The sequence below is a fragment of the Homarus americanus genome, unplaced genomic scaffold (genome assembly GCF_018991925.1).
Source record: "Homarus americanus isolate GMGI-L3 unplaced genomic scaffold, GMGI_Hamer_2.0 scaffold40248, whole genome shotgun sequence".
Taxonomy (NCBI): Eukaryota; Metazoa; Arthropoda; class Malacostraca; order Decapoda; family Nephropidae; genus Homarus; species Homarus americanus.
In genome coordinates, this window is record NW_024712526.1 from 4,048,258 (window position 1) to 4,074,712 (window position 26,455).

Here is a 26,455-nt window from a genome sequence, read left to right on the forward strand (position 1 = left end):
GACCCGACGACATGAACAAACTTAACAGAGTATTATAACTTTATGAAACTAGAAATGAACGCGATTTTTTCTCATATTAAGTGATCCGGTGCGAGTAGGAAGTGATCTGGGAAATTTTGTCCCCTGGGAAGTAATCTAAGGGATTTTGTCTAGTGGGAAGGATATATCGAGGTATTTTGTCGCGTGGAAAGTACTTTGCCCATTGAGATTTTTGTTCGTGCGCTGCGTGTCACATTCCATTAGGCTGTCTTGACCCTTGCCAACTATTCCCCCGGGGTGTGTATTTAGCCATTCGGGGCTCCACCCAAGCTTCTCCCTCTCACGCATCCTCTCTCAAGTTTTGTTCCCCTCGCTCTTTATTAAGACGTGCTGTGCGTTGCTCTCATTCGTCATAGAGACAGGCTTGCCCTGGAAAACGGAAGAGTAAATGTTTTAATTGGCGTCCCGGTCCAAGTAGATCCCAACTTAACTTTCCATTAAGGGTTAGGGCCTGGTCCAAATGGGCCCCAGTAATAATGGTTAGGTCAGGGTTTATTCGGACCATAAGCTATTTGACCACCAAACATCTTTTATCCGTCCTTGTGTTACGTTGTGAAATCAGCCGTGTCATGTTGCCATCTCCGCATCATTATGTTACTTGTTAAGTAACTGTCCACGAGCTCTCGTCTCCGTGGGCGAACCTCACCAACTTGATCTTTGTCAAGTGAACCAGAAAGAGTCATCCCTCGCTTGCCAGGAATCCGCTGCTTCACTCATCAGTCTACAAACACTCGAGATGTAAGATAACACATTCTAATTGGTTTTTCTCTTTAATGAACATGGCGGAATTTCTGAAAGAAATGCTCTAAACAAGCAACACTGAATTAGTCCTTCATCTAATTATAACCCTAGACAGATACCAAAACGCTTGGTTGGGCGTTATGTAGTGTGTACATACGTGTGCGTATGTTTGTACAAGACGTGCCTGCGTTTGTACATCTCTGTTTATGTACACTGCTCGATGCCAGATACCATTTTTTTCTCTTAAATAAAGCCTTCCTGTTTACAGTGTATATAACAACTGACCATTTTGTTCAAATGTTCATTATCTGAAAATTAAAATAAGGATTTTTGTAAACAGTAAATGTAGTGAAAGTAGAAAGTTAATTGGCATCTGGCTACTCGCGGTCTCAGAACCTCACCCTGCCCGTAGTTGTGAGTCTGCGACTCGAGTGAACGCTGGACGATGCTAGTAGCAGTCAGGCAGCGGTGGGTGGTGGAAGCTTTAGCACTCGTGCAGTCCTGTGACGCCCTTTAGTACAGTCGCCCTCGGCCCAGGAACTTGTGCCGCAGCTGTTTAACAAGTAACTCTCTTTGTGTGGTGTGAGAACCATCTGATGAGGCAGACAATGCCACTCTGCGCCTCCCATGACCGCTCACAGAAATGTGTTAATTGGGAAGGCGCCCACAGCTTGTGAGGCGATGAACATCACTGTCCAACATGTATCTGCTGTCTGCCTGATGTTGTGAGCTATTGACGCTAATGTATGGTAATAGTTACGTGTGAAGCTCTGATGTGGTTACCTTTTAGTGTTATCGGTAAGTTGCGCCATTAAGGTGTAACTTAAGGCAGAGCTGTTGATTCGTTATTTACAAGTGAATTGCCGAAAATCAGAGAAGACAGTTGATTGCAAGACTGCTAAAAAACATTATTTTCATCACTTGAGTCAGAGCTCAGTGTCAAATGACTTTAATTGAACAATATAATTACTTTCATACACTAGCAAATATTACTTGGTATCGTATGGAATTAAGTGAGAAAGTAAGCCTAATCTAGCAGTACCCCTACAGTTGGTCAAGTTGTTGTGTGAAGGAGCAGTGTAGTGTCGTGGGTGATGAAGGTGCTAGTCACGCCTGCCCGTGTAGGGACCACCAAGATAAATAAACCATGATTTGTTCTCTTTCTTCAGACAAATTAGAGAACCATTGCCATTTTTGTTCATAATCTTTGCTATTTATATGTTTCATTAGTATGGGAATTTTATCCCACAAAAATGCCTAAGTCAGGCGATTCTCCGTGAGGCACATCTGATGAAGTGCCTTGTACAGCACGGACACGGCGCCGGTGATGTGCTTTTGTTAAATTACACAGTAAGGTACAGGTAATGCTGCATCCCTCCCCAGGTGATTCATAGGTGGAGGCTGGGGGACAAGGGCTCAACAGGTGGCCGTCCAGTAACTCATCCCCGATTATGCAACTTGATGACCATTATTCTACCCAGTAACTCTTATGAAACATTTGTAACTTAGTTATATCCAGCTCGGTAACTCTATGACTGAACAAGTAACGACGGTCATAGTTATGCCCAAACGCTTTTGGTAGATCAAGTAACTTCACGGTCTTTATCCTAATCTGCAACGCTTCTGGCAGTTATTTAAGCAGATGTCAACTCCACCCACTGTTGTCACCAAACTCGGTCAAGTGTAGACAATATTAGACATTTTTCTCCGGGTTCAGAAATTTTCCCTCAAGAGGACACGATGTTGTGTCTTTATTTTAATGGCAGTCTTGTCTTTGGGACGTATTTCATACATTTAGAAGAGCTCTCACAAACTAGGAGCTGTGTTCCTTTTGACCCATTAGTTTATTTACATCTTTAGTTCTGGTGATTCATTGATGGGATGGTAAGGTCTTCACACCATCCATCTCGCTATAATGGTATTTACTTGGTTAAATTTAAAAGCAAGTTCTATACTGTACATGTAATAGAACTTTTCACGCGCTGGAAGTAAAGGATAATTGCATATTTGTTAATAGCGTAACATGTGTTTGTCACAGTACATACACTTACCAGTACTGAATTAACACAGTATAATTTTAGATAATGGCGGAGTTAGGGAATGGATAAAGAAAGCACAAGTAGTAAAATTATGTACAGTAATTTTAAACTCCCGAAGAGCCGTGCAGGGTACAGGGCACGAGGTGTCCCTGGGTTCATGGAAAAGGTTATGTAAAGGCTCTCTGAGATTAAAGTGAAAGGCGTAAACGTGTCCAGTGTTAACCATAATATTAATCAGTGAGTAATGATGATACAAATCTATGTACTGTATATTTATCTAATAAGAGGTTATTTCACTGGGAGAGTTAATAAGTGCTTAGTAAGTAATTGTTAGTGAATACATGTACTCCCCCCCCCCCCCGGCGAAATTGGAGGGTTTATAGAAATTGTATTGGTCTCTCTACGCCCGCATCGTTTTCGTAGTGAGTTTATTTTATAATTTTGTAGGGCATTTCCTCCATCTTTATGCTACTAGAGAGCGCCCATCAGCCGGGGTGTGATTGGTCGGGGACACGCGACATCATCAAAGAGAACTTCAACGAACTTACACCGTAGGGTCGTTAGTTGGTTCGTATTGTCTGTTGACGCCTTGGGAAGTGTCGTCAGTTAGTACTGTCGCGTATACCACCCGAGCAGTAATCAACAAAGCCTGGATGACGAGGGCACACTAACTTTATCATTATGACAGTTTCCTTTTGATAGACAGTCTAGCTCCGGATGTTTTAATTTACTCCGGGTAGGATGCATCACCTACTGTAAGGGTACATTCACAGCGTCAATATTGTCACTAATACTGATCTTCACGTCATGACGATAAGAACAGTGACACAATAGCAAACAGCGTCATTAGAATGCTTACCCCTCGATTGGCCTAGATGGCTCCCGTCAGCCAGCTTGTGATTGGTTGAAGCGAGTGATGTCATGTTTCAAAAGCAGACTACATGAACAAGTTGATTGGTTGAAGCGAGTGATGTCATGTTTCAAAAGCAGACTACACGAACAAGTTGATTGGTTGAAGCGAGTGATGTCATGTTTCAAAAGCAGACTACACGAACAAGTTGATTGGTTGAAGCGAGTGATGTCATGTTTCAAAAGCAGACTACATGAACAAGTTGATTGGTTGAAGCGAGTGATGTCATGTTTCAAAAGCAGACTACACGAACAAGTTGATTGATTGAAGCGAGTGATGTCATGTTTCAAAAGCAGACTACACGAACAAGTTGATTGGTTGAAGCGAGTGATGTCATGTTTCAAAAGCAGACTACACGAACAAGTTGATTGGTTGAAGCGAGTGATGTCATGTTTCAAAAGCAGACTACACGAAGCAGCTATATAATTAACGGAGGATAATTAGTAAAGTTTGGTTACTTACCCTTATCTCCTGTCAGCTGAGAAGGATTCGTAAGAACTCCTGATTTATCTTTAGAAATATGACGTCACGCCAGCCAACCAACTACATCCTGGCTGACGGCGCTCACTATCGCCATGTGTGTGTGGGGGGGGAGGGGTGATAACCTCAACAGTTGAAAGACTTGCAGGCAGGGGTGGACACCTGTTAGGGGCAGCCATCATTGTGTGAAGGGTATTGGTACATTCCTCCTAAATCAACTAATTTATAACATTATAAAGATTGATAATTTTTTTGGTGATTAGTATTGATGGGAATATTAAAGAAAAATATTTTATTGCTTGATAATTTTAAGGATTTATCGTATTATTAGTCATATCACGATTAATGGATTCTTAGCGACTAGGGTAACCACGTCACTGCACAGTAGTTCCTCAAACGGTGAGAATGTAAAAAAGCAGATTCTCAATATTTCAAGTGAACCTAACCTAGAAACGTGGGTTCAGGTTGTAAATGTCAAGGATTGAAGAAGGTAGAAATTTACTGTTATTCTTTGGTGACAAGACTGTGTGTCACTCATGGTGTTCAAGGTAACTCAATGTGTGGGTTAAGCTATGATGCGCCCTACGTGTTAACAGGCCTTAATATTGTTCGAGTGCCTGTACCAGTGTAGACCTGTTTTAGAAGAAATTAGAAATATCTCGCCCTGAAACTCATAAATTACAGACGACATGATGAAGAATAAATAGAGAATTATGGAGAACTTGCCAATAATTTAGATGTGTAACTTCCATAAGGGTCTTCATAAACACGTTGTACATTATGTATTAGTACTTAAGGTATGATACCTCCAGGGGCTAGTATTAGTCTGGGCCAGGCTCGCACACACGGCTCTAGGGCAAGATAACTAACTGGCCAATGTATAGAAAAGATTAAGTTACTTATAAACCCCTACAAATCACATCAACCTTTATCTGTGTTGACATTTATGATAACCAAGTTTGGTGTAATTAATACACATAAGGTGAAAGGAATTTATTACAGACTGTCAGATTAGTTGACTATTAGTTAAATCTGAGTTAATACGCGCATCATGAATATCTGGTTACTTACTCCAGATTACAGATTTGCGTTTAAGAAGTAATGTTTGAGCGTTGAGGCGAGTACTGAAATGTTTTGTCAGTCATACAGTCATATAGTTGCTTAATACAACCATAAGTTATTGAATAACTCTGTTACATACATTCACAGTTGAGTTGGCTGGGGTGTCGTGGATGCGAACCAGCGAGCCTTCATACCGGTGAGCGGTTTGTCCACTTTGCCACCGCACCCCTTTATGCTTCTTATTAATGTCGATAGAAACCTTGTGTTTTGTTAGCAGTTATTCTGTTCATTCCGCCTCATGGCAACATTTTGGCCCAAGTGTTGTTCTGTGTGTTCGTCACCGAATCTTATTATCTACTTCAGACAACTGCGAGTCATCTTCCTCACAGTCTCTCGGTTCATCTTGACGTCACTGAGCAAAGAGGGAACGATCATGGTATATTTTGTTTTACTCACAAATGTTTATGTATGTTCATAAAATAGCTTACATAAACAATAAACCAGTATTTATCGAAAATCTTGGTTATGTCTTGTAAAAAAAAAAAAGTTTATTTTTGGTGGTCTAGTCATCGAGTTTATTTTTAGTTCTAAACGGTTTAGCCATTATGAGGATGTTCTAAGAATCTAAGTTGTGCTCCAGCAACCACCGCCTGACTTACAGCTGTTTTTATCTGTATTTGTTTATTATCGCGATCTATATTTGTTTTTTTTCTCAGTATATTTGTTTTTATCTCGATCTATGTTTTTTCTTCTAAATCTTTGTTTTTTTATCTATATTTTTATCTCAATCTACTCATGTTTTCATTTCCGTCTACTTATGTCTAGTCTTATCGCTTCTCTTTGACTCTTCTGGAGAATTTGTGTCGAAAAATTACTATTCTACGATGAACTAAAATATTAAGATCATTCATAATTTAGGGGCTAATTAACCAGTATATTTAGCGCCCTAAACCTGACAACAGGCTATAGTAAGAGAACCAGGCATTGTCACACTAGTAAAGCTGACGTCATAATATTAACACCGAACAAGAAACACAATAACATCAGATTACACAATGTGTGTTTATTTCTGCATACGGTTAAGTTTGTATAATATGCGCAAAGGAAATAAAAAACATTGCTCACCCCGGCAGTGGTGGTGCAGTAACAAGTGTGGGTACTAACACAACTTCAGTGCTTATTGTTTCTCTCTGTTTTATTCAGACTGATGCAGTTGAATTAATAACAAGAGGTAATGCCATAATCCATGGCCACTAATGCGCTATTTTGCACTTTAGTCCCACTCCTTTTCTGTTTATTTTGAACAGTTCAAAATTCGAAACAAATAAGTATCTATCATTCGAATCAGTTTCACAAAAGGAATGTCATTGAAACAATACTCGAGACACGCTTCATAACAAAGTGTGTCTGTACAGACATTTTATTAAAAGATGTGAGTCAATAGGGCAAATATCAATAATAATGATATTACAATACATACAAGGTGCTTTTCTGGGTTCGAATACCGTAAGACACCCATATTCATACCTACGGTTGGCACCTAAGATAACGAAACACCAGCAGTACCGTATTTGGTGACTTGTGTACCTCGGCTTCGGACTGTGAGCAGTGTACTTCAAGCCTCCCCCGTGTAACCAAGCCTCGTCGTCACTACAGACATATCTCTGATTGTCCTGGATAATTTAATATGACTATGTATTTTGGTGATCTGTCGGTGTGATATCTGCAAGTCTGTCGAAGTAATCTGATGGAATGTCGATTTATAATGAGATGGTGTCAAACGCAGTGGTATAATGCAAAATATTGTCTATATAGTATGAATTTCCGTGGGAGTAAAGTGCATATAAGGGCTAACTTACTTTGCGGTAGAGCTAACTAACGCTTGTGTACTGCACCTGGTTTCCTCCGTATGATCAAGAATTTGTTAGGATGTGAAATAACCACAAGTTTCCCCCTAGTATCGTGGTTTTCCACTTGTTACAACATTGCCAATAGACTGCAAGAGTAAAACAAGTCAATATATAGTAATCCTCAGGAACGACTAGTTGTACTGTATGATGGCGTAACACTGGTCATTTAAGTAAGCTTAGTTGTGCACATTAGGGGTCAACATAGAATTAAGTCCAACTAATGGCAAAATCCGTGAATAATATCGAAAATTGGAAATGTTTATACAGTATTAATATTTTTTACTCAACGCCTAAATGTGGCCTGTAGGATGATCATATTAACTGAAGGATGTTGACAGCCTTCACAGCAGCAACGTGACTTGGCTTTTAATGTTCACAAATTACGAGTATAGAAGTTCATGTTCACTTCGGCTTCTTCATCCCAAAGGAAGCAGGTACAGGATATTTTTACAGGAATTTCGACAATTCACTTTCACTCAAACCCCAGTTACTGGCCATAACATCTGTGAGCGAGTATCCCGCCAGGGGCTCTGTCGTCGCAATGGTGCTGTCCAGCGGGTGAAACTCCTTGTCCTCGAAACTCTTTTTTTGTTAAACTGCCAAGTCTAATTATATAAATTAAGCCAGAAACATATATTTTTAATCAGGGCTTTGTTATATCATCATAATGTTATAATATTAATGATACTATTTTGCATCACTAAATCTATACTTCAGACGTTAAGAAATCAGTACTTCCCGTTAGGCGACCACTATAGTATGTGACTGCAGGAGTAACCAGACCAACTGTGTATCTCCTCTTGTGGTAGGTTATTCCCGTGTTGCCATTGGCAGTTATTAATGCTAATCTGTTTACACAGATGGGGTTGGGTGAACCCAGGCTACATGTTCTCGTGTATATATGGGTGTTAGTTATTCCGGCTAAATAGTGTGTGTTGGGAATGTTTGATTAGTATCGGTTACTGAACTTTTGGACCTAATATATCACCCTCCTCTTCCACACGTTGTGAGCTTCCTGAACATATCTGTATTACTGTTTTGTTTTGTTTTCCTCCATGTGATCCGTAAACTATTTCCCGCACTACCGCTATGACAAAATATTTCAACCCATATGTGTATGTGGGAGGTCTTGGTGTGGACATTTTGGTGTCGGGCATCGTTAGAACTCGAACCAAACCTAAGTGTACTGGCAGTCTGTGTGTATCATGCCATCTTAGCATATCTGTGAGTGCTTTTTTTTAGGGCATAAGTAGTGGGTGCACGGGGCGTCGTATAGGAAGGTGAAACACCATAACTGGGAAGAACCATTAGGTTAACACCAGCCCAACTCCCTGGGTGTTGGGTTAACTAGAACACGAGTTATCCGATATGGTGATGCGCTGTTAATTATGGCTCAGCTCACTACACTACACGTGGGATCTTACATCTTGCGAAAGAGAAATATAATTGCATTTGTGTTGTCAGGCTGCTGAAGTTTTCATGTTACCTTCTCCATGTGGTTTCAGACAGCTGCACTAATGAGACAGCTTGCAGTCAAGGCATTGAGAAAGCTCGTTTTGTAGTAAAATAAATGAGACAGAAATTATTCAAGTATTGAGAAATGTCATGAAATAATGATTGAGCCACGAATGTGATGAGTAAGACGAAGGTGACGGAGTATGCTTGTGATGGGGAATAATGATGATAATATGTAAGAGGTGACAGCATGACGAACGAACATTCTTTTCTGAACAACAACCCAAACCGTCAACGACCTGAGGCTAACAAGTAGGCGTAGCTACCAACTGTGTTTAGCCTTCACCCGTAGCCTCGTCGCACCATCTTGGTCTCGTCTCCTCATATTTCCACCGCCCCCATGCCTTACCTGCCGTATGAATACCGAGTGACACGGAGAGAATAATGATGCTGACATATCGCCTAACATTACGCAGTAGTATGCGTCAGATAATCGGTTTCCCGCAGGGAGGTAGAGGATTGTGTACACGAGCTGCGTTCATCATGATGTACACGGGAGATGGCCATGATGTCATCGTCAACACCCAGCCACACTTTTACTGGGTGTACTTATAAGGGTAGTTTTACTACTCTTAAATCTCGGCGGTGTAGCCATCCTCCCTTTATGGCGTGGGAGTGTTGGGGAGCCGCGGGTGGTGGGGAGCCTGAGACAGTGTAAGCTATTCAGGAGGGGAGTGTGCAGCCCGCACATCAGGGCTGCACCAACAATTGTTTATCATTGTGGATATTGTGATTTATTCCCACGGTTCAGGATATAAATGTTGAAAATAGCCATTGTGCAGTCAGGTCTCCCCATGTAAACACGAAGTCTTACCACAAAGGTATAGTTTAGGAAATTTACATAAAGCATAGTGACGACCGTGTTGTTATTACTTCAGCTCCACCATGGTGTCTGTAGATTTCAAATTTGCCCCACGCCCGCCCGCCCGCCCGCCCGCACACTGTAGGACTAACCCAAACATCCTTTTGACCTTTTACTCAGGAAATAGAATCTCTCTTTTTTAATAAACGGGATATAGTCACTATGACAGGACTGCTGGGGCCGATTACGCCACTCTGATGGCAAGAGAATTTACTCATGGATGTTACGCACAACATTCAAACAACAACAGTACAGGTGCACGGTTTGGTACAGGTACAATGTAGCAGGTTCCTAACACAGCATAGTCCCTCAACTAGTGATTTCAGCCGCGCTACAGACGAATCTAGATATTAAAAGAGGGGTGTCTGAAAACCACTTGATGCTGAGTTAATTTGGGTTCAGATGTCATTAGTTTTCATCCTTGTAGCCAAATATCAGTTACCAAGATTCATTTTAACCCCAAAGTTAACATTTTCGCCTAAATATATGACAAGTACACAAGGTACACATGAGGTAACTTTGATGTGTAAATTACACAAAGACTCCCATAAATAGAAGCTTTTAATTTCTCCCCAAGTTTGGTGAGAAAATTTAAACTTACAAACCATCAAAACTCCAGATATTTCTCCTTAGATATTATAAATAATCATTTTAGACAGCGCCTCCTTCAGTAACTGTGACGTAACGGGTGTCGTAGATCAACTCTCAAGAACTGGAGTTGTGTGGTGCCTTAACCTAGCTCTTTAACTACTCGTAATTGAAGAAAGTTAGTTATTTTATTTAATGGCTCTTACGACATTCTATCCGCTCATTGTGTCTAGGATGTGTGTGTGTGTGTGTGTGTGTGTGTGTGTGTGTGTGTGTGTGTGTGTGTGTGTGTGTGTGTGTGTAATAGCATCATATAGCTACCATTTCTCTGTTCCCCGCCATTGTTGTTATCTTGTGTACATAACCTAATTCTTCGTCCGTCATGGTACACTTTTAAAATGACGTCAAGCAAAAATTTTTATCGTATAGTTCAAGTAACCTGATTTTTTTTAGCTCCTCTGAGTGCACGGATACCGAATACCCTATCTTTAGATCTCAGGTGAAATATGAGAGAGAGATTGAGAGAAAATGAGAAAGAAAGACAAAAATGACATGGGTTTGAGTTGTGTAGTGGTCAGAGAAGGGGTGTTGGTGCTGGGTACACAAGCCTCCACTGTTGCCTATCTCCTGCCTGCCCTCCCTCCCTCTCTCTCTCTCCCTCATGGTGCACCCTCTAGTATCAACAATCCCTCCCTCCCCCATACTGTACTACTTCCCTCTCTCCTATCTTTACCCACAATGTACTGTATTTTACCTCCTCCCACCTCCGTAACACTACACTCGACTACTCTGTGCAAGACCACTTTACACACACACACACACACACACACACACACACACACACACACACACCTTTAATTATTATTATTATTGTTACACTAAATCAAAGGCCAAAGAAATATAAATGGTGGAGTACTTGTGGATCTTACTTGGTTTATTTATTTATTTTAATAATGTTAAGTGGTGTAAGAGTATTACCGGATATAGTGTAAAATTAGTGTGTGTGGGGAGAGGGGGGGTTGTTGTTGAGTGGTGTGTGTGTGTTTGTATGTCTGAGAGGGGGGGTTGTTGTTGAGTGGTGTGTGTGTTTGTATGTCTGAGAGGGGGGGTTGTTGTTGAGTGGTGTGTGTGTTTGTATGTCTGAGAGGGGGGGTGTATGTGAGTGGGATGAATATTGAATGGTGTGTGTGAGGGGTATTGCTGTTGTTGTGCGTTTGAGAGAGTGAGAGGATGGGGGAGGGTGTAGGTGAGTGGGATGGGTGTTGAGTGGTGACTAGACAGGTTCCCTCCCTGACCAGCCTCCCTCCTGACCTCGTTTCATCATCCTATCGCGTTTATCCATTTGTCTTTTTGTTTCACCTCTCTCTGCCGCCATTCATCACTATCTGTGGGGTAATTCATCATCCTTTGTGTGTGTGTGTGTGTGTGTGTGTGTGTGTGTGTGTGTGTGTGTGTGTGTGTGTGTGTGTGTGTGTGTGTGTGTAGTTCTCTCACTTTTCACAGAAATCCTCAAAACACAATAACACAAAACTTGAATTCCCACAGCCTTCATTTGTCTCTCTCTCCTCTCTCTCTCTCTCTCTTTCCTCCTCTCTCTCTCCTACTCTCTCTCTCTCTCCCTCTCTCTCTCTCTCTCAGCTGCCGCCATCATACAAGTCTTATCTTATTAAATCTGTTATAATCTTTGTCAGTCTTTTTTTTTCATCTTTATCGCCGTTTTTTTTTCATATTCGTAATTGTTGTTTTTGTTGTATTTGTTATTTGTTGTCACTTTTGTCCTATTTCATTGTCACTGTCATTATCATGTCCACATCTTCATCATTGTGTTGCCCGTTTACCTTCATCATCGTCGTCGTCTAGCCTATCATCATCATCCAAGTCGTCTTTCATCTCACCTTATCATCATCATCATCGTCGTCGTCTAGCCTATCATCATCATCCAAGTCGTCTTTCATCTCACCTTATCATCATCATCATCGTCGTCTAGCCTATCATCATCATCCAAGTCGTCTTTCATCTCACCTTATCATCATCATCATCGTCGTCGTCTAGCTTATCATCATCCAAGTCGTCTTTCATCTCACCTTATCATCAACATCATCCAAGTCGTCTAGCTTATCATTATCCAAGTCGTCTTTCATCTCACCTTATCATCATCATCATCGTCGTCGTCTAGCTTATCATCATCCAAGTCGTCTTTCATCTCACCTTATCATCATCATCATCCAAGTCGTCTACCTTATCATCATCCAAGTCGTCTTTCATCTCACCTTATCATCATCATCATCGTCGTCGTCTAGCTTATCATTATTCAAGTCGTCTTTCATCTCACCTTATCATCATCATCATCGTCGTCGTCTAGCTTATCATCATCCAAGTCGTCTTTCATCTCACCTTATCATCATCATCATCCAAGTCGTCTACCTTATCATCATCCAAGTCGTCTTTCATCTCACCTTATCATCATCATCATCGTCGTCGTCTAGCTTATCATCATCCAAGTCGTCTTTCATCTCACCTTATCATCATCATCATCATCACCACCATTGTTATTCTCCATGTCTTAATGTCATCGTTATCATCGTCATCTTGTGCCTTAAATGTTATCTTTATCTCCTTGCCCTTATCATCATAATCATCGTTCGCTGGTCTTATGCATGTCGTCATCGTGGTGGTAGCGATGGTTGTTAACGTGTGCGCCACTTATCACTTGATCTGTGAAACCTTTGGAGGCTGATAGAGGGTGTGTGTGTGTGTAACGTGTCCTGCAGTGCTTCGTTCCTCTCCCCCTGCCCAGTGATGCCTGAAACAAAAATGGTCGTTCATTCTGACATCCAAGTTTTTCTACCTGGCGGCCATCTTTAATTTCATTCTGACATCTAAGAGTTTCTACCTGGCGGCCATTTTTAATTTAATACTGACAGCCTAGAGTTTCTACCTGGCGGCCATCTTTAATTTCATTCTGACATCTAAGAGTTTCTACCTGGCGGCCATTTTTAATTTAATACTGACAGCCTAGAGTTTCTACCTGGTGGCCATCTTTAATTTCATTCTTTCATCTAAGACTTTCTACCTGGCCGCCATTTTTAATTTAATACTGACAGCCAAGAGTTTCTACCTGGCGGCCATCTTTAATTTCATTCTGACATCCAACAGTTTCTACCGGGCGGCTATCTTTAATTTACGTCTGTATTTATATTTTCTTTATTCATTTAGTCATTCATGGTTTGGTCATCACCGAATTGAAAGATTTTGTTTTTTGAGTATGATGAAATGTTACACTTAGTAGTAGTAGTAGTAAATGAAGAACCATACCAGAAAAGTAATCAATACATTTTATTTAGAGGATAGAGGCCACTGGCATGATTTACTTCAGGGCTTTTTAGCTCCTCTGAGTGCACGGATACCGAATACCCTATCTTTAGATCTCAGGTGAAATATGAGAGAGAGATTGAGAGAAAATGAGAAAGAAAGACAAAAATGACATGGGTTTGAGTTGTGTAGTGGTGAGAGAAGGGGTGTTGGTGCTGGGTACACAAGCCTCCACTGTTGCCTATCTCCTGCCTGCCCTCCCTCCCTCTCTCTCTCTCCCTCATGGTGCACCCTCTAGTATCAACAATCCCTCCCTCCCCCATACTGTACTACTTCCCTCTCTCCTATCTTTACCCACAATGTACTGTATTTTACCTCCTCCCACCTCCGTAACACTACACTCGACTACTCTGTGCAAGACCACTTTACACACACACCTTTAATTATTATTATTATTGTTACACTAAATCAAAGGCCAAAGAAATATAAATGGTGGAGTACTTGTGGATCTTACTTGGTTTATTTATTTATTTTAATAATGTTAAGTGGTGTAAGAGTATTACCGGATATAGTGTAAAATTAGTGTGTGTGGGGAGAGGGGGGGTTGTTGTTGAGTGGTGTGTGTGTGTTTGTATGTCTGAGAGGGGGGGTTGTTGTTGAGTGGTGTGTGTGTTTGTATGTCTGAGAGGGGGGGTTGTTGTTGAGTGGTGTGTGTGTTTGTATGTCTGAGAGGGGGGGTGTATGTGAGTGGGATGAATATTGAATGGTGTGTGTGAGGGGTATTGCTGTTGTTGTGCGTTTGAGAGAGTGAGAGGATGGGGGAGGGTGTAGGTGAGTGGGATGGGTGTTGAGTGGTGACTAGACAGGTTCCCTCCCTGACCAGCCTCCCTCCTGACCTCGTTTCATCATCCTATCGCGTTTATCCATTTGTCTTTTTGTTTCACCTCTCTCTGCCGCCATTCATCACTATCTGTGGGGTAATTCATCATCCTTTGTGTGTGTGTGTGTGTGTGTGTGTGTGTGTGTGTGTGTGTGTGTGTGTGTTTTGTGTGTGTGTGTGTGTGTGTGGTTCTCTTCCAGCACTCACACAGAAATCATAAACACAATAACACACTAGGCAAGGCTTGATTCACACAGCCTTCATTTGTCTCTCTCTCTCAGCTGCCGCCATCATACAAGTCTTATCTTATTAAATCTGTTATAATCTTTGTCAGTCTTTTTTTTTCATCTTTATCGCCGTTTTTTTTTCATATTCGTAATTGTTGTTTTTGTTGTATTTGTTATTTGTTGTCACTTTTGTCCTATTTCATTGTCACTGTCATTATCATGTCCACATCTTCATCATTGTGTTGCCCGTTTACCTTCATCATCGTCGTCGTCTAGCCTATCATCATCATCCAAGTCGTCTTTCATCTCACCTTATCATCATCATCATCGTCGTCGTCTAGCCTATCATCATCATCCAAGTCGTCTTTCATCTCACCTTATCATCATCATCATCGTCGTCTAGCCTATCATCATCATCCAAGTCGTCTTTCATCTCACCTTATCATCATCATCATCGTCGTCGTCTAGCTTATCATCATCCAAGTCGTCTTTCATCTCACCTTATCATCAACATCATCGTCGTCGTCTAGCTTATCATTATCCAAGTCGTCTTTCATCTCACCTTATCATCATCATCATCGTCGTCGTCTAGCTTATCATCATCCAAGTCGTCTTTCATCTCACCTTATCATCATCATCATCGTCGTCGTCTAGCTTATCATCATCCAAGTCGTCTTTCATCTCACCTTATCATCATCATCATCGTCGTCGTCTAGCTTATCATTATTCAAGTCGTCTTTCATCTCACCTTATCATCATCATCACCACCATTGTTATTCTCCATGTCTTAATGTCATCGTTATCATCGTCATCTTGTGCCTTAAATGTTATCTTTATCTCCTTGCCCTTATCATCATAATCATCGTTCGCTGGTCTTATGCATGTCGTCATCGTGGTGGTAGCGATGGTTGTTAACGTGTGCGCCACTTATCACTTGATCTGTGAAACCTTTGGAGGCTGATAGAGGGTGTGTGTGTGTGTAACGTGTCCTGCAATGCTTCGTTCCTCTCCCCCTGCCCAGTGATGCCTGAAACAAAAATGGTCGTTCATTCTGACATCCAAGTTTTTCTACCTGGCGGCCATCTTTAATTTCATTCTGACATCTAAGAGTTTCTACCTGGCGGCCATTTTTAATTTAATACTGACAGCCTAGAGTTTCTACCTGGCGGCCATCTTTAATTTCATTCTGACATCTAAGAGTTTCTACCTGGCGGCCATTTTTAATTTAATACTGACAGCCTAGAGTTTCTACCTGGTGGCCATCTTTAATTTCATTCTTTCATCTAAGACTTTCTACCTGGCCGCCATTTTTAATTTAATACTGACAGCCAAGAGTTTCTACCTGGCGGCCATCTTTAATTTCATTCTGACATCCAACAGTTTCTACCGGGCGGCTATCTTTAATTTACGTCTGTATTTATATTTTCTTTATTCATTTAGTCATTCATGGTTTGGTCATCACCGAATTGAAAGATTTTGTTTTTTGAGTATGATGAAATGTTACACTTAGTAGTAGTAGTAGTAAATGAAGAACCATACCAGAAAAGTAATCAATACATTTTATTTAGAGGATAGAGGCCACTGGCATGATTTACTTCAGGGCTTTTTTGCTTCTTTCTACTCTTGGTAATGGGTAGTGGCGTGGGCGAGTAGAGTGAGTGAGTGAGTGAGTGAGTGAGTAAGTGAGTGAGTGAGTGAGTGACAAGTACAATGACAAATAGTGAGGTGATAGAAGAGGGAGTTAAGATGCATGAATATTAGTCTTACTTCAGTTTACATTACTCCAAGCTTCATACTGTGGTACTTTTATTTAATTTCGCCCATGGTAATACATCTCTAATCTCAATACCAAGCTACGAGCCATTGAGGTCATAATATATTTCCTACATAGGACAGCAAGTTGTCAGTATGGTGGTAAGTGGTGTATTGGTGAATGGTTAATGATGTGTTAAGTGGTGTGATGGGGGTACATAAGTGGCACGAGGGATGAATGTTGTGTTAAGTGCCAAGGTGATGTGGCTGGGTCCATGATAATTATTGAGTGGTATGGTGAGTGGGCAGGTAAATATCACCCCAAGGGATGAAGCGGCATGGATATGGTAGTTATGGTGATGGTAGTGGTTGTGTTGTGATGGTGGTAGTGACTGATGATGTGGTTATGGTGATTGGGGTGGTGGAGGGTGAGAGAGGGGAGTGTGGAGGTGGGTGGTGGACGGAGGTGAGGAGGGATGGGTGGGTGGGGTGAGGAGGACGGAGGTGGGGTGATGGAGGGTGAAGAGGATGGGTGTGGGGGTGGTGGGGTGGGGAGGGTGAGGGTGAGGGATTGGAGGTGAGGAGGACGGGGTGGACCAGAGGTGGAGGTGGGGTCATCTTTAAGAGTGTCTTTGTCCCTGATCCTCTGGTTGTGACTGCCTGGTCCACACACACTGCCTCCTGGTTCACTGCCTCCCTGGACCCACTGCCTCCCTGGTCCACCACTCCTGGCCCACACTGCCTCCTGGTCACCACTGCCTCCTGTGGTCACCCTGCCTCCTGTGATCCATCCTGCCTCCTGACCCTGCCTCCCCAGGTCACCCTGCCTCCCTGGCCCCAACTCTGCCTGGTCCCACCTGCCTCCCTGGCCCCCTGTCTGGCCCCTGCCTCCTGGCCCCACTGCCTCCTGCTGCGCCTGCCTCCTATTCCACTGCCTCTGGCCTGCCTCCTGGTCCCACTCCTACCCTGCCTCCCTGGTCCCTCCACACTCCTGCTTGCCACCCTCCTACTTTTGTTTGCCCTGCCTCCTGGCCCCACCCTCCTGCCTCCCTGGCCTCTGGCCACCCTATCTGCCTCCCTGGCCCTCCTGGCCCCTGCCTCCCTGGTCCCACACCTGCTCCCTGGCCCCACCCACTGCCTCCCTGGCTCTGCCTGCTACTTGCTCCCTGGCCCCACCCTGCCTCTGGTCCCCCCTACCCTCCTGGCCCCACTGCCTCCCCTGATCATCCTACAGCTTGCCACTGCCTCCACCCTGCCTCCTGGTGCACCTCCTGGCCCCACCTGCCTCCTGGCCACCCCTGCCTCCTGGCCCTGCCTGGTCCCTGCCTCTGGCCCCACCCCTGCCTCCTGGCCACCCACTGCCTCCCCTGGTCCCACACCCACTGCCTCCTGGCCCACCCTGCCTCCTGGCCCCACCCTGCCTCCTGGCCCACTGCCTCCTGGCCCACACCTGCTCCTGGCCCCACCCACTGCCTCCCTGGTCCACACCCACCTGTCCCTGGCCCCACCCTGCCTCCCTGGCCACACCACTGCCTCCTGGCCCCACTGCCTCCCTGGCCCCACACCCCCACTGCCTCCCTGGTCCACACCCACTGCCTCCCTGGCCCACACCCACTGCCTCCCTGGTCCACACCCACTGCCTCCCTGGCCCACACCCACTGCCTCCCTGGCCCACACCCACTGCCTCTGCTGCACCATCTTCCTGTGCTCCTCCCCTCGTCCTATCCTATTAACCCCACCGGCCCTCTCAACCCTTCTCTTTACCTCCAGCAATTATGGAAATCGATGAATATTTAACTCTAGTATTTATGACCTATTATTATTATTATTATTATTATTATTATTATTATTATTATTATTATTATTATTATTATTATTACAGTGGGATGAGTATTGGTCCATGTGTGGGTGTTGTGGTTCTTTTATCAATGTTATTCAAATGTGATGATAAGAGAACCTTGTAGTGGTGTACATGATAATGAAGAAGACCTTTACTGGGTGTTAGGAGGGGAATGTGTACATCAGAGGTTACCCAGGCTGGTCTGACCCTGAGACCGACAGCTGCAATACTCGATTTAATACATGTCTGACAGCCATGACAGCCGACAGCCCTTACTCGGACCGGTTCCGCGGTTAAATCATTCATAAAAGCTTGATAAATCACAAGAGTGAAGGTGCGGGTCCTGTGGCAGGTGATCGAGGGTGGTGAGAGACGGCGGGTGGGTGGGGAAGGGTGGAAGCAAGCGGGCTGAGAGACAGGTGTCCATAACGGAGGAGTTGTGAGGGAGTTAACATGGACAGGGAGTAGTGACAGTTTTGGAGTTTTTATACACTCAGTCACGTTAGATGTCGTTGGATTTACTACGGCCATCGACAGGTAAGTCTTTAGGCGAAGTATTAATTATTTTTCATGTCATATAACTTAAAAGACACGTACAGTTCCCTCAATTTATTATGGGTACACTGGCTGACCTGTTTTGTGAGATGATGTGGCACCGCCGGACAATATACAGGAACCAGTGACGTTCTCTTGGTCATCTATTTTAAAACTTTTACCACGCAGGAAATGCGGGCATTCACAGATAAAGGACTGCTTATTTAGCATCCTTGGTCTGGTTACTATAGTGAGGGTAGTTTTGTTCTGCCCATTGTTAGTTTTACTACGATGTAAACAAACAGTGGTGCCACGTCTCACCAAACACGCCAACCACTGTACCCGTTATAAAAGGGAGCCCCTGAATTGTACGTTAACCTTCTGGTGGTTAAAGAAAACTCCTATTAAACAAAGACGGGAGAGAAAGGGAGGGTGATAGTTGTCATGTTTCCCTGATGAAGTGGTGGTAAGACTAGGCTGGTGCGCGCGTTGGGTTAGTCACCTTCGGTCCACCATAAACATCCTTAATGTTATGCACCGATAGTCATCTGGCGAGTTATAGGAGGTACGGCGACCAGACACACACCATTGCCAGTGTGAAGCATAGATAATGCCACACACACGGGCTCAGAGCTCACATTGCCGGCTCCCATGTTTGGCAAATCCGAATTAAGATTGGTGCATTTTGTAGCGTTTCCCTGCGGTGCCGAACATCATTATTTTTATTCCCCAGCTATCCTGAAGACCCAAAAATTACCTCTCGTTGTTAACTGCGTATATATATATTAGCATGTTCATATTGGGTGGATAATTCAAGTGTTGAATAAGGAATAGCTTTAAGATATTTAATTGTATGTTACTGAATAACATACAATGATATGGACAATTAGTTGCGAAAAAACAGTGTGTGTGCGTGTGTAAGGTTGGTTTCAGCTCTATATGTGAAGTATTCCGCCCTGGGCCATTTAGCCTTATTACAGTTATATCAAATTAAGAGAATAAACAAAGAAAATCCGATTCCAGGATGCTGGTCACGTACCTAACACGGAAACATTTAGGATATTTGACTTTTAAATGGCACCACCGGCTGTGCTTGGTATGAGGACCATATTAGGCTTGACTCATAAGACCTCTAAAATCTCTGACCAAGGTATATTAAACTAATTTTATGACTATCAAATTATTTTTTAATTATCTATTTTTGTCATCCAGTAAGAGATTTTCTTAAGGTAGCTGTTTCATGCAATAAGTTTTGACTACCACAATCGTTTACTATGTTGTTGTCAGTGTTGAACAAATGTATTAAAGATTATGCCTGCATGATAATATAATTTTATTGACTTCTTATTTAATCATATTAGTACCAAAGAAACGTAACTAACAAAAAAATATATATCACTAGTATCTTCGCAGAAGCGCCTAATTATCACAGAATAGAGAACACGGTGTAGGGCCAACAACTGATCATGACACATACTGTACACCTTAAGATTAATTACACTTCCAAAGTCGACACTGTATACTTGCACTCATTTCTAAGAAAAAAAAGGGGGGCTTTAAATTTCATAGTATAAGGTAATGTGCTTTTGAGGGTGGAAATTCAGAGGCAGGAATTTGTGGTGTAGTGGTCAACGATGTGCTGCAAGAAACTGATGTAACTCCACAGCTGTTCCCAGTGTGTGAAACATGCGGATGATTAACTTATTTGCATAGGCAGTGGTTAGTTTGTAAAATTAATGACAGGTAAATAGTAATTGGAGTCCTCCTGTAAAATAATTGACTTGTAAATGAATATAGTTAGTCTCGTGTACTCTGGGCTCAGTCACATGTAAATGATCTGCCTTTTTTTATGAATATGCTTTCCATGTGAACGTTTTGGTAGTACGGTACATGGTAGCTTAGAACGTTGTTGTGACCTGTAAATGTGAGACTTACTAATTCTCAGTGGCCAACAACTCTTAACTAAAGCAGTTTAAGGATTATAAGCACTGAGTGTTGCTTGACAGATACCAATACAGGACTATTAACTACCGTTTCCCCTAAAAACTTGATTTTTGGGGGTGATGTGGTTTACAGTAACTGATGAGAAGGTTGGTGGATGTTAACTTATAAGAAGGATAGTCAACTCTGTCGTTAACCAGTACAAATGCAGTTGGTTCGAACAGGCTTAAGTTGTGCACTTTTTTTATCTGTTCGATCGTGCGGGTTGTAGGAGCGGAGTCAGTCACCTGTTCATTTGAATGTGTGTGTACAGTATAAGATTTTCTTGTGTTTTAAGATAAGGTTTCTGTATCATCGAAGCCATTCACAGTTATTATATTGACATATATCGAGTAACAGTAAATTTTCATGGGTTGGCAGTAGTGCAGAGTCTGGGATGGTCAGAGGGACATGGTTGAGGCACTGAGCTTGCGTGTCGGATTATAGCCCGGGCAGCCATCCCGCAGGTGGTTAGTTTGTTGTTTACCTTGTTACAACCGATGACCCGCGACCTCTCAGAGATATGTGAACCAGGTATCAGTGTTTACTGCAGAGTAAAGGCTGATTTTACATAGGTATTTCAGTCGTGTTGAAGATGATAGCAATATTCTGCCGGCCATTATACAATAATATTGTATAATGTTGTTGTTTAGGGTTGATAATAGACCCTGGCTATTGAAGCCACTATAGCAAGAGACTAGTGTTGGCGTGTTAGGTTTTGTTATGGGAATCTTTAGTACCTTATGTATGTTGGCTGCTGATGCCGAATGGCGAGTGGCGACGAACTTACCGCTGTGGCTAAGGCATAACAGCTGCGCCTTTTCAATCAAAATTAAGTATAGCTTTTCCCTCCTGTGATTACAGATAGGTATGTTGTGGATTTGAAAATTCTCATCTAGTATTTGTAAGAATGTAAGTCACTCATAAAAGTTCGTGGGTGTCTCCGTGTGTGTGGGTGAATCCCATCCCCACCCCTTTCTGGACGACAGGTCGGACCTGATTACATAAAAGACAGTTCTGCTGGGTGTTTGCGTGTGTGCGTTGTCACATCGCTATACACAGACTCGCCGTCCAGAAAGAGGTGGGGACTGGACTGGCCCACACACACGGACCCCCACGAACTTTTATGAGTGACTGTACATTGAGGATGAAATTAGTATTTCTAATTAGCAACAGTTTGGTCTTTCTCCACGTTGCCAGAAACTGGTGGCTTCACCATCGTTAATCACCGGGCACATGCAAAACTGGTACCTGCTCAAGCATCACCTCAGATCCTTAATAAATCTGATAATTTTAAGTTTACAGGCACACCGTCACATCAAACTAAACCTGTAAGAGTCGTAAGACAATTTACAAAGTTTAAGCTCTCCGCCACTTACCTTCCAGTATGACTTGCGTCTAATATGATAAATTGACATCTGTTAGTCAACGTGTTGCTCTACATGGGTGAGTTACGTATTCCAAGATTGTTGAATTATATGAATTACTCTTAGGTTATTACCCTTAAATATGTACAGCTCATTCCTTTTATAACAATCATCTTTTACTCAGACATTTGTTATTGTTTAATCATTGTGGTACGTCGCTCTCACAATTACAGCACATGAACGAAATGATTAGTTCACTGACTTCCATTTATTCACTGTGGTAGCTGCAGGTCTTAGAGGTATTTCATTAATTTCGGGGTTGATGGGTCGTCCATAATGTTAGCACGATTCATACGCCACAGAGGTTCAGATAATATTCCTTCTACAAGATGATGTATATTAACGTACTTCAACAACTTCTGGTATTACAATGACTAAGGATTCTGTAGCTGCCATGAACATTCCTGTTGCCAGTTGATATGATAATACTATAAACACTTATTGTTAAATTGTTCTTGTCGCTGGTGTAAACATTGTGGGAGAGGAGGAATGGACGACTTCCCTGACGTGTAACTTAAATTGATGCTTCCTTAAAGTTTAACTCTGCGTTCACACTACAGTATATTTGGCGTTCACTGTATATTTGGAGTTCACACTATTCCGCGTGCACATTAACCGGCGTTCACGTGGTTAAATTACAATGTTCACTTGGCTTGATCCAATCAGCCACTTATACAAATTGAAGGTTCAGTATAGTTTATTTCTAGTTTTTTTTTATGTAAGGTCTTTCATTTCTCCAAGTCATTTAGGACCTGCACGTAAAAAACATTTCTGGTCCAGCACTCAAGATTAATGCTAATAAAACTATGTACACCAGACTCAACCTCACATACTTCAGATACAACGGTTTATGCAAGTGAGTGTAAAACCCCACTTGGTTTTACAATTTGAAAGTTATTTTCCAGAATGTACACTTAAGTGGTGGATAAAATCTGGTTCGTTGTGAGAGAACATTCCACGGAGTCACCAAGCATTAAGGACATGACCTATAGATACGACATGCAGGTGGATGGTGGAGTGAAAGACTACACATCCCTCATAACATAATGGATTAATCAGTTTGATCCTCCAAATGTTCTCCATTGTTCACTTGTGTTGTGGCTCATAAGTTCTTATTTGAAATTGATTGCCTGTCGTGTTCTGAATACATCTGTTGTGTGAATCACTGCAAGAAAGACTTCGTGTATCTAGACTCAGCCATTATTTGATCTGTAGGTGTTAATAGGGCCACGAGTTAGCCACAATACATCATGCCGTCAGCTGCTGGTGGGAGTCGAGCCTAGTAACTGGTCTGGTGCCGAGATACCAACCTGGCCTAGAGCGACCAGCCGCCTAATGGCCTCTCGAGCTGAGAATAGTGCACTTTATATACAGTACACCACTTCACCACGCCGCGTTTAATTTTTTATTGCCGCTCTTTTTTATAGTGAATATTTTACTGATGCAAGTGGAACCGAATATATATACACATGTTGTTTATTGGCCCCAAGGTCCAGCAAGGTGAATCACTGAACTTCACTGCACGGTGGCAATTGGTGAATCATCGATGTTGTTTTAATATTTTATCGGGTAACTGAAGGCATGACATGTCTCGTCCACATATACACCACATGCACCGATACACGTAAACCGTATCAGTGACAAACGATACAACTGACGCGCATAAGAATGTTCACCGTCTCTCATTCTTCCTTCCTTTTTTTCCTTTCACTTGTACCCAACGTAACCGACAAGTAAAGGTCACCAAGGAGAAATAAACAAAGACGGTAAATATTCCCTTTGGCTTTCACCCATGTTAAGTGATTTCCAAAACCGTTAGGATGACAGGATGAGGCAACGTGTTTACTCACAGCTGATATCTGTGTGCTGACATCCATTAAGTTGTAAGTTGTTTGAAGCTCTTAAAGGTATTAGCAAATTGTCATCACTTTTAAGGATGGTGTTTTTCTTGCTTTCTCCTCGTTTAACTTTGGTATTATAATATGCACAAACGTTTAAACTTGGCGCAAAGTGACTGAAGTACTGAAACATCGCCGTGTGAAATAATGGTTCATGAAAAGCAAACAATTATTTACAAGACAGTTTGTTTACGAGTTATTTAAGACCGATGAAGTTAAGGAAAGTGAAACTTCTATCCAAATTTTCTATTATATAGTTTTAGCGAGTGTGGCCGGTGGTGGATAAGGCGGTGTGGTGGTTCGTGTGAAGGTTGTCTTAATGCCTGTTATATTGGGAGGGCTGTAACGCGCCTCACCATTACATGCCCAGGACCAAAACCGGATCTCCTCTCCTAGCTTTCTTCTCTATCCTCTTCACCATTCATCCGCTATTCATTGTTATTCTTCCTTATCCTTTATTCTCCGTTCTTAGTCCCATTCTGAGTCGTTTATTCTTCCTTCTTTTTACCCTTGAGTAGGTGTGTGTATTTAGAGTTGAATTTTACATTCCGGTGTTTCTTAGATGAGCGGGTTGGCAAGAGGGTTTATTTACATTCTATCCTCTTAGGAGTTCGCCGGATTGCTAATAAGGAAAATTGCGCCTCGTATCCATCCGTGACATGTCCAACGTCTAAACCTAAGTCTTCGGGGTGCTCACGTTGTCATGAAAGTAAAAGTCACAGGTCTTCCCTTGGGTTTGGAAGATTGTAATTAGGTAAGATCATCTATTTTAACCAAGGGATTGAAGCTGTTTTGAGGTACAGTATATCACGAGTTTAGAGTTGAAGCGAACTCATTTTATTTAGCGTGTAAATATATTGTATATTGATATTAATACTAGTTCCTTTATTCATAATAGTTCCTCTATTCTATGAAATTGCAAAAATCATCAGTAACTTTAGTCATAACGTTTTCTCGTTATATTCACAACAGATTTATATGTCCTCCAAATGCCTTCAGCTTTTAAGCACATTTTCGCGTTGATTCCCATAATGTTGTCGTTATAATTTTTTGTTTCGGGGATTAGCCCACCCGGGCACAGGTCACTGACCCACATGGGGGCCTGGGGGGCGAAAATGTAATAATAATAATTATTATTATTATAATAATAATAATAATAATAATAATAATAATAATAATAATAATAATAATAATAATAATAATAATAATAATAATAATAATAAAGAACCATAAAGAAATGCAAAAATTAAAAAAAAATCAATAGTGAGGAACAATATATGTATGTTGTGTTGTCAATAGTAAGAGAAACAATTGAGACCCTGCAATTGTGTGTAAATGAGGCAGAAAGTCAGATCAGCAACCTGAGACTTGGTCACAATTTTTGTGATGCCATATGGCAGCAGGGTCTACCATTAGACAACACATTATGCTTCCAATATCTTCCCAGGCGGTAGTACCTCCCTGTTTGGTAGCTGCTTACTGGATGGGCAGCTCTCAGTCACCTACTTCTGTGTATCTATTATTATCTCGCTTATGTTAATTTTGTCTTCTGTAGTTGTTTGAGCTGCGTAAAGCATTTACAGCTCTCGGTACTTTTAAATTTCAGCTCCATCTTCAAAGTTGTAGCCATGCCTATCGAAGAGACCCAAAACAGACACTATGCCTTATGTATATGAAGTTGGATGTTTGATTAGAAATATATACTGATAACCACAAGAAAACACGAAGTGTGTGTGGTACTTCAATACATGCCTATCTCGTTGATCTGGTGATTATACAGTTGTTTAATCCTCTCTGACCAGATAATTTTCCTTTTTATATAATCCTGTTGGCGTGTTTATACTAGCGTTTCGAGGATGAATGTTTGGTAAGCAAGTCACAGCCCCTGTGCCTTGGTAACGCTGGCGCGGTGCTCTCCCTTTGTGATAATAACAATGATAATTTTAAACATTTCTTGATGAGAATTAAAGTACAGGGTCGAGTAGAGTTCAGACCACAAGGCTGTTGAAAGATACAATACTGTATAATAGCTACATCACACAATCCCTTGTAATACAGGAGACACATCGGTCTGTTTAGAACCTGTCGCCGTTACACGGCTTACAGGTAGGTGTGGTTAGCAGACTTTCTAGGACAAGAGTATGCACTCACTGGATCATCAATGGCGTATTGTTAACACGGCTGTAAGGTGTTGCGACCAAGCAGCAGGCGGGCATTTACTGGGTTCTTGGGGTCTGGGCAGCGGTGGTTCAAGGGTTCTTGAGGTTCTGGGGAAGAGTTGTTTAGGGCCCCTAAGAGGTTTGAATCAATGCATTTATATTTTCTTAGAAATGGATGAAAAATATTACACACATTATATTAACACTACGGCAAACACAAGTCATAACAAAGAACACCAAGATGCTGTTACCTGTAAGTGTTAGCTAGCAACGGTACAACAAGGGGCACAGTACAGGAGA

General features: G+C 42.1%; 1 protein-coding gene across 9 annotated transcripts in view; it reads left to right on the plus strand.

Annotated features, from left to right (window-relative positions):
• Positions 1 to 26,455, plus strand: part of LOC121860990 (inositol-trisphosphate 3-kinase B-like) — a 112,267-nt gene that overhangs the window by 42,738 nt on the left and 43,074 nt on the right. The window contains exon 1 of one of the 9 annotated variants that reach the window (XM_042358430.1): positions 1,216 to 1,343. The exons of 3 other annotated variants lie outside the window; for them this stretch is intronic. The gene's annotated coding sequence lies outside the window, so the exon portion shown is untranslated. 5 more of the 9 variants (XM_042358482.1, XM_042358439.1, XM_042358473.1 and 2 more) reach the window with 5 other exon arrangements.